This window comes from Peromyscus eremicus, chromosome 11 (assembly GCF_949786415.1).
Source record: "Peromyscus eremicus chromosome 11, PerEre_H2_v1, whole genome shotgun sequence".
NCBI classification, from domain to species: domain Eukaryota; kingdom Metazoa; phylum Chordata; class Mammalia; order Rodentia; family Cricetidae; genus Peromyscus; species Peromyscus eremicus.
Window position 1 is genome coordinate 4388721 of NC_081427.1, and position 7979 is coordinate 4396699.

At 45.1% G+C, this 7979-nt stretch overlaps 1 long non-coding RNA gene across 1 annotated transcript; it reads right to left on the reverse strand.

Moving 5' to 3' along the window:
- Window positions 1-619: 619 nt before the first annotated feature.
- Window positions 620-3309, reverse strand: LOC131921620 (uncharacterized). The gene is made up of 2 exons (XR_009382040.1): window positions 3236-3309; window positions 620-2977 (listed from the first exon to the last, which is right to left on the reverse strand). It is a non-coding gene; the product is annotated as an uncharacterized LOC131921620 (long non-coding RNA).
- Between the last annotated feature and the right edge of the window lie 4670 nt (window positions 3310-7979).

A 7979-nucleotide genomic window follows, 5' to 3' on the forward strand; every position in this document is an offset into this window, starting at 1 on the left:
GACTGCAATGGAAGCATTTCCACCTCAGCCAGGCAGGAGCTGGAATCTCTGAATTAGCTATACCTACTGCACAGTGGGCCTTAGGATGTCACACGACTGATCTGAACCTGACTAGATCATTTATAAGAGAAAAAGGACAATACCTTCTCACAGGGTTCTTATAAATTTTGAATGTCTTTGGCAGTGATGGGTCAGTTAATGAATTATAGCTGTTATAATAAGGTTAATTGAGAAAGCTATATATTGAATGTGATTAAAATCTTTGTCCAGAAAAGGCTTCCTAAGCATTTTCTGCACCTCTTGTTTTAACTGAGTCACTGGAAAAGCCTCCACTTCCCAGAGTGGAATTCCCCAGAGACAATGTGAGGAGGTGCATGACCTTCTAGAGTTCACAACGTTCCCTGTAATCTTTCTTCAGAACCCCTGCCAGCACAGAGACAGAGCAGTTAGCCAGCATTCTGATTGTCCCAGAAGCCTCTCCAAAAGAGAGGAAATGCTGGATGCCCAACTTAGGGTTCAACTATGTCCTCATCTGTCTAATGCAACTGTTTAAGCTGCAAAACTCCACAGCTGGAGTCGAGGAACCCCACGTCACAAAGGCCACAATTCCCTGGTAATCTTGAAGTGGCTGTTGTGCTTTTATTCAGTTATGTGCCCATTAACTTGGTGTTTTTCACTTTTAGAGTAATTTTAGCTTCACCTACAAAGTGAATAAGGTACAAAAAGTTCCTATGCTTCTCCTGTGCTCACATAGGTGGTCTCTACCATTGTCAGCATCCTGCACCATAGTAGTACTACCACTGATGAACCCAACTGAAGCATCCATGCATCCATAACTGAGATCAAGGCATGTACATCCTATGGGCTTGAACAAATGTGTAATGTGAACTGAGTAGAGAGTTCTGTCACTCAAACCCCCTGTGATCTGCCTGTTCAGTGCTTCCCTCCCCTCTATCTCCAGCAATTAATGGTTTTTTTAATTAACTGTTTGGTGTTACCTTTCCCAGAAGGTCATATTGTTAGATACATTACACAGACTTTTTAGATTGGCTCCATCTAAATTTCTTATGTTTTCTCACCACTTACAGCTGTTTACTTTCTAGCACTGAACATATTCCATTGTCTAGATAGACAAAAGTTTAGTTATGCACCTAACTACTAAAACATAACCTGCTTGCTTCTAATTTTCATTATGAATAAATAATACTGTTATTAACAAACTTGAGGAGGTTCTTGTGTGTACATGAGTTTGTTAACTTCTTTGGGTAAGTAAATATGGGCATAACTAAAAAGTTGTGTGGTGATTATTTCACTTTTGTAAGATATTATCAAAGTGTCTCCCACAGAGACCATGCCATCTTTTCTCTCCTTAGCAATGAATGAGGGTTCCTGTAGTTACTCACCCTCACCAGCATTCAGTCTTGTCAGTATTGGGGATCTTAGCCACTCTAGGGGCTGTAGCACTGTATCTCGGTGTTTTGATTTGCACCATCCCAATGACACACAATGCCGGACATCTTTTCATATATATGTTTGCTTTTGTCTTTGATGAGATGTCTGTTAAGGCCTTTGGGACATTTTTATAACTAGGTTATCTCCTTGATAATTGTTGAGTTTTAAGAGCTCTTTGTATACTGTGGATAACAGTCCTGTAGGATACACACATTGTAAGCATGTTCTCCAAATCTGCATCCATGTCTTCAGTAGAACAGTATTCTATTCTGTCAGCCCTTCCTTCCAAGTAATAGTAGCCTGCGAAAATTTTTAAATACAGCTTTTTCACCACTTTGTGTAGCTTTGACCACTGGAGACTCCGACTGTGCTATTCACTGTTGGAAGCACTCCTGTCTCTATTTTCAGAGACACTAGTGGTGATGGTCCCAAAACTATTCATGTCTTCATCATTCCTGACAGCTCCCAGCAAGTACTCAGGCCACAACTGTCTAGAAAGAGGACCCAACATGCCTGTGGGAACAGCATCTCCAGACATTAAGTTACATCAGATCGAGAGGAACAGGCGTGTTTCAGTACAACACAGACCCTCTGTGATTATGCTTGTCCGCAGAACGACAGTGCTGATAAAATAGTAATTAATTACTCAACAGGCCAAATTAAATAATCAAGCAAGCTGCAGGTAATGTAATTACAATGGTTAGCACTGAGTGGATGCTCATGTAAGTACTGATGTGGAATTTCTTCGACCTAGCTGGAATCCAGCCCAAACGATGGAATACTCCTTCTTTTTCCCTATTAGGAGCTAAGTATTGATTTGTAATCCATGGTTCCCAGTGTGGGACTAAATCACATGGTAGGAAGGAGCCTGGTTTTGCCACCTCTTCTGCAGACTGGGCCATGTGAACCTGGGCGTGGGGAGAAGTCATGGGAGCCAAGGCCACAGGAGACTGCAACAGGAGAGAGAAGCTCTGTGTGGAATCCATGACTGGAAGTGTGGTACCGTGAGAAGACACATTCAGGCTCAGCCAAGTTGATGGAAAACAAAGAAGAAATAAAAGGATGAGCAGTACCAGAAAAAAAACTTGTGTCCTTAACAATTTCTCAGGCTTCTGGGGACACAAAATGGCTGTGATCAGGCTCCAGACATAAAGTAGTCAAGGCCACACACATTCAGGCCTCACTTCACTTTGCCTGTGGTCAACCTCCATATCTTCCTTCTGGAATTAATCATCTGACGGGTGGATGTCAAGATGTCTCCAAAGGTACCAGCCCTTTCGAAGACACAGCATCTTCCCCTAGACCTGCCATTCCTGAAACATCCCTAAGAGTGGGCCTTTAAATTGCTTTATGAATGAGTGCACAAAACCAGGGAGGCCAGTACCATTCAGAAAGCTGTTAATCACATGTTGGTGGGAGTTCAGTTTCACAACCCATTTCTTTGCAAAGGTCCTGGCAGGGAACACGATTCAGTGGTTGAGCACATGTCTAGCACGTGTGAAGCTCACAGCTCAGTCTCCAGCACCTGGAAGAAGAAAACAGTGAGAACCATCCCGTGCACGTCACAGAGAGATTTGATGGTTGTAAAGAAGTCAGAAGGCCACAACTGAGGAGGCTTCTCCCTGCCCAGAAATGCTCTCCAGAGTTCACACTTCCATCTCGGCTTTAGCCTTCAGATAAACAAGCTTACTTTACCACCCCGTCCAGCTCAGTGTCAACTGTGAATAAAGAAACCCATCCACAGAAATGCTTTCAGCCCCACTGTCTTCCCATGAATATTTACTCTCTGCCAGGGAGCTGGCACTGGGCTTGGCTTCTCTGAGATTCTCTCTTTCTCCCAGCTGCCCCATAAATCCATTGTTAGGAATGTTGTCATGGCAACGGAGGGCAGCAGAAGGCAAAGAAACTGACAGTCAACCCACACAGTGCTGGCTGGATCTGCAGGCTAATTAAAAGGTTCCATGCTCAGGGTCACTCTGTGAAGGAGAACTGTCTCTCTCAAACCCTCGGCCACAAATTACTCCACCCAGAAGCCACAGACCACCCGGCCTCCCAGGCAGGTGCTGGATGTTCTCAAAGCCTGTTCTGTTCTCTGGGGGCAAGGCACACACAAGGCCACCTGAGCTCCTTGGCTGAACCGTCTTATTAAATGCATTCAATCTATTTCCTGCCAGTAGGTACATAAAGCAAAGAAGTAGCTTGATTAAAGGCAAGCTGTTTTCCTTGAGATAGAAGTCTGAACCTGTTTTCCTCTAGCGTGATGTCATTGGGTTTTGAGTTTGGTTCTGGAAGCGTATTTGACTCTTTGGGGCTAACTCTCAGGGTCTGAGAGCAATAATCAGGAAGAGCATCGTGTCTAATAAGATGGTAGGGCTTCCCTTGAGGCTTCATTGGCTGTTTAATCCCCAGAGCGGATTCCGACTGAGTTTCATGGGACAGAAAAACTCTAAGCAGCTCTAGAATTAGCTTAAAAACCTGCTATCAGGACCTAGATCAGCCTTCCAGGAACCTCAGCAGCCCAGCCTTCATGGTCAGCTCTACCATCCCTCTTCAGACCCTGCTATGGCCCTGTTCTACCCAGTCATAGACCAACAGTTTCCCTGAAAACACTGGAAAGCTTAGAGTCCTGACCAAACCCAGACTTTTAGAACTCTCTGGAAGATATGCAGGAACAAAAAGCCTCCTCAAGGAGAGAGCAGATCTTTCTCCAGATCCAACTGATCCCACACTAAGGAAAGAAGCCAACACACCCAGGAAGCAGGCTGGAACTTCCCTGTGAGCAATCTGAGATGACAAAGTCCTGGACCATCTCCGCTGAGTCAGCATCCTGGTGGTTACCAAGACAACTGAAATTTGAACAGACTAAGACCTCTCAGCTGGACCCCATCTTTGAAAACATCCTGTGAACGTGAGACTTCTGGAGTGGATATGGAACTGTAGTGGATACGGAACTGGTGCTGCTGGGTTTCTAACACTGTCCACTCAGGCTCTGCAAACAGGGTTCGCCCTGCCCCCCACCTGGTGTGCCTGCCCCATGGGGAACTTGTGCAGACCTCTGGCCAGCAACTTTTTTCCTGCAGAGCTCTGTTCCTGCCCACAGCAAGTCTCATCTTCAGCTCTACCCACTCAGAGGTTTCCATCCCCACAAGTGGTCACACTTCTTCCTGATCCCTTTCCAGATCCTCACAACATCTTCCTGAGCCTTGGGAAGCAGGCTCTGTGATGAGCACCACATTCCAAGCAGAGCAAAGCTCGTGAGTGGCCATAATCCAACCCCACAGCCTGAAAAGGATGGGCCTTCACTTTAACAAGGCTGGGGAGACTCTCCTGGGATAAATGAGCCATGGACACGCCTGTGGAATGGGCCATGGCTGCTCTGGACACAAGTTGCCTGTCATAGAGAGGGCTGGACCATCCAGAAACTGATCTCATTATTCACTTCAGCAACTACATTTTTATTTCCTTCAATGCTACGTTGTCGAGCTCATCTATTTTCCTGGTTGCTTTATTAGCATGTACTTTGATTTGGAAGTGAGAGCTGCATAGCCTAGCATTTCAAAATTAACGCAAACCTTTATTAAAATTGGTCATTTGTTATGAACAATCTTAGAAATGAAAGTGAAATCGTGCAACTTCTGGAACAATCTGAAGCATTGGGAACAGAACTGTTAGAATTAATGTAGACCTCAGGAAGGTCTGTGCCTACCCAGACACTTTGGTCTTACAGAGTGAATTTAGACTATTCCACAAATGAATTCTGGGATCTTGGCTATATATAGTCCCAAAGCTGTGACTTCCTGAAGTTTCCTTGGCATGGTAAATGAATATATTAAGATCCGGACTCCTGTGTGTTTCCCAGAAGAAGTCAGCATCCGGGTACTTCTGCCATTAAATTAATCCAAAAAGCAAATGATCACAACGTCAGACACAACTCTGCCAGGAGGTCCTTCAATGCCAACAATCCCCAGATACCTCTGTGCCTTGTCACTCTGAGGTCCTGGGAAAACTTTGCCAAGTCTTATCAAATTGAATTTTAGGCTCACAAAGAATTTCCAGAAAGCTCGTCTGGTGATCAAAATGAAGATTTGTAACAAATGGGAAGAGATGGGGTTCGGAAATAACTTTTGATAGCAACATGTTGATGACCTTCAGTAAAATTCTTCTCAGAAGTATTAGCCTGTGGGGTGTTCAATCAGAGAAGCAGTGTCAAAGTAGGGGTCTTGCACATTAAAGACATTATTTGTCACAAATCTAGAAAGCAGCAATATTACAGAAAAACCAATTTCCCAAAATACAGTGCAAAAAATAAAGGAAGGTTCTGACTGATGTCACTCAGCCCCTTGATGACATCAGTACAACAAGGCTGTATTCCAAAGAGTCTCCACATGGACAGAGAAAGGATAAATGTCTCCACAGAAGGAGGAAGGGGCAGGAGAAGGATGAAGATCAACAGGGTGAAAACGGAAATGTTCAAGCTGATTCTCCTCAAGGATTAAGAAACAATCCCAGGGACTTGGAAATAAGGTTCAGGTCAAAGAAAGGCCCCTCATCGTGCTGACGTGCTGACTGACACTTCACAATCTCAACCTAGGTGTTTCCTAGGGCCCCGGATGCCTGTGCCTCAAGTAGAGAGTGCGGCTGATTCACCAAAGCCACAGCGCCCTTGCTCCTGGATGACTCCACAGCGATGGAGGGGCATCAGAGACCACCCAGCCATGAACTTTGAAACGACAGACACTTCAGCTCATGGAACCCCTGTTCCAGGCTACCAACAAATCCCTGTGCCTTCACATATCTTAGCAGGGAAACAGGAACCCTGGCCAGTTAAGGTCGCTGCCTCCATCCCGAGATGCCTTTTTAAAAGGAGTTGCAGAAACAGAATATCCCACTGCCAGGCCCTGAGGCTATACCAGCTTCCTGTGAGCTATGAACCAATGTAACCTAACTGCACATCTGTGTGGTGTGGAACCAGCCTAGCATGCCTTCTCTGAGGGAAGGGCGAGCACAGCCAACCTTTAAGGGGTGATGCAACCAGACACCCAGGTGTCCAACCAATTAAAACTCAGCCTATCTCTGGTGGAGGGTGATGATCGGCAACTATATACAAGTACATCTGCTGTGTCACAATGTTATAAAAACGAAGATGTAGTGTAGTTGACACAGATCACAGTTTCACCTATGTCTCTGTCCAGAAGACCCCTCTATTCAGAAAGGAGATCAGAGTCAACAGCCGAAGAGAAAGAACTTAGCAAGAACCAGTTGAATTCTTCCAATAGCCACATTCCTCCCCATGGGTCCCATGGAAAATATCGCAGTCTCTGGGTTAAGAACAATGGAAGAACAATGTGAGCAGTGAGTCTGGGGAGGGGTTGTCACAAGGAGGCAAGAACAGAGACGTGTAATTATAGTAAAAGAGCAGAATTTAGCAAAAGCAGCAGAGTTGCTCATGGGCTGAGTGACAAGAAATCCATTTGGACCAAGGCTCCATTAGGCCTAGAACATTCCATAGATCAAAGACTTCTTTTGCCAATCACTCAGGGTCACCGTGGAGGCAAAGGCAAGACCAAAGCACCAAGAGGAGTTCAGCTCCCTCGGGTCTGGTGCTGATGGCAAGACTTATTTTCTGCTCTTGAACACCTTCACCCCAACCTTGACAGGAGGAAGATGGGCAGTGTGCAGGGGTAGCACAAACACTAACGTTCACTTCCATTGTTGTTGGTTTTAATGAGACGGCGGTGCAATGTCATTCATTAAGCGGCACTGTTACCATGCGAGAAAAGCCACAAGGCACTACAAAACCCACTATCAGAGTTTATTATGAAAGGAGGAACAGAAGAGAATGTGCTTAGGCCTATGGAAGACATGTGGGGGGGGAGAAGGGGGGAGGAGTCTGTGGCCCACTTTTTATGGATTCCCCTGCACATGCGCATATGAGCTTATGAAGCTACACCATGCATGCACATAGATTGCATGATCACGCTGAGCGCAAATTACACGATCATGCAGTGCACGGATTATGTAGCACATAACACCCTGGAATGACTAATCATTTTGCCAGTGCATGCGCGGTCATGTAGCTGGGGGAGTGGCCAGGAATTCCGATAATTGTTGCTTCAGAATGTATATAGAAAATAGACTGAGGAAGGAGACCTGTATCTTCATCTCTACCCTGAGAAACTGTTTCAAAGCAGCAGCTGTATACCATGACGTTAAAATCCCTGCTCCTTCTTCTGATGTCCCTCCCCTGGTCCAGGACTTCCCAAGGACTATAACCCTCATGCCCAGCCACACAGATCCAGGATTTTATTCTCTCCCCAGTGTTTCCATGTGGACATCTAATGGGTTTCTCAAACATGGCACATATTCCACTCAGGATTCACCTATCTGAACCTTCAACACTATAGTCTTCACAGTTCAAATAAAACATCTAAGAATTATTTTTGGTTTCTATTTCTTTCACATCCTGCTTAAAATCATTCAATAGACTCTAAATAACTCCACTGAACACACACTACAAAGAGTCCAAA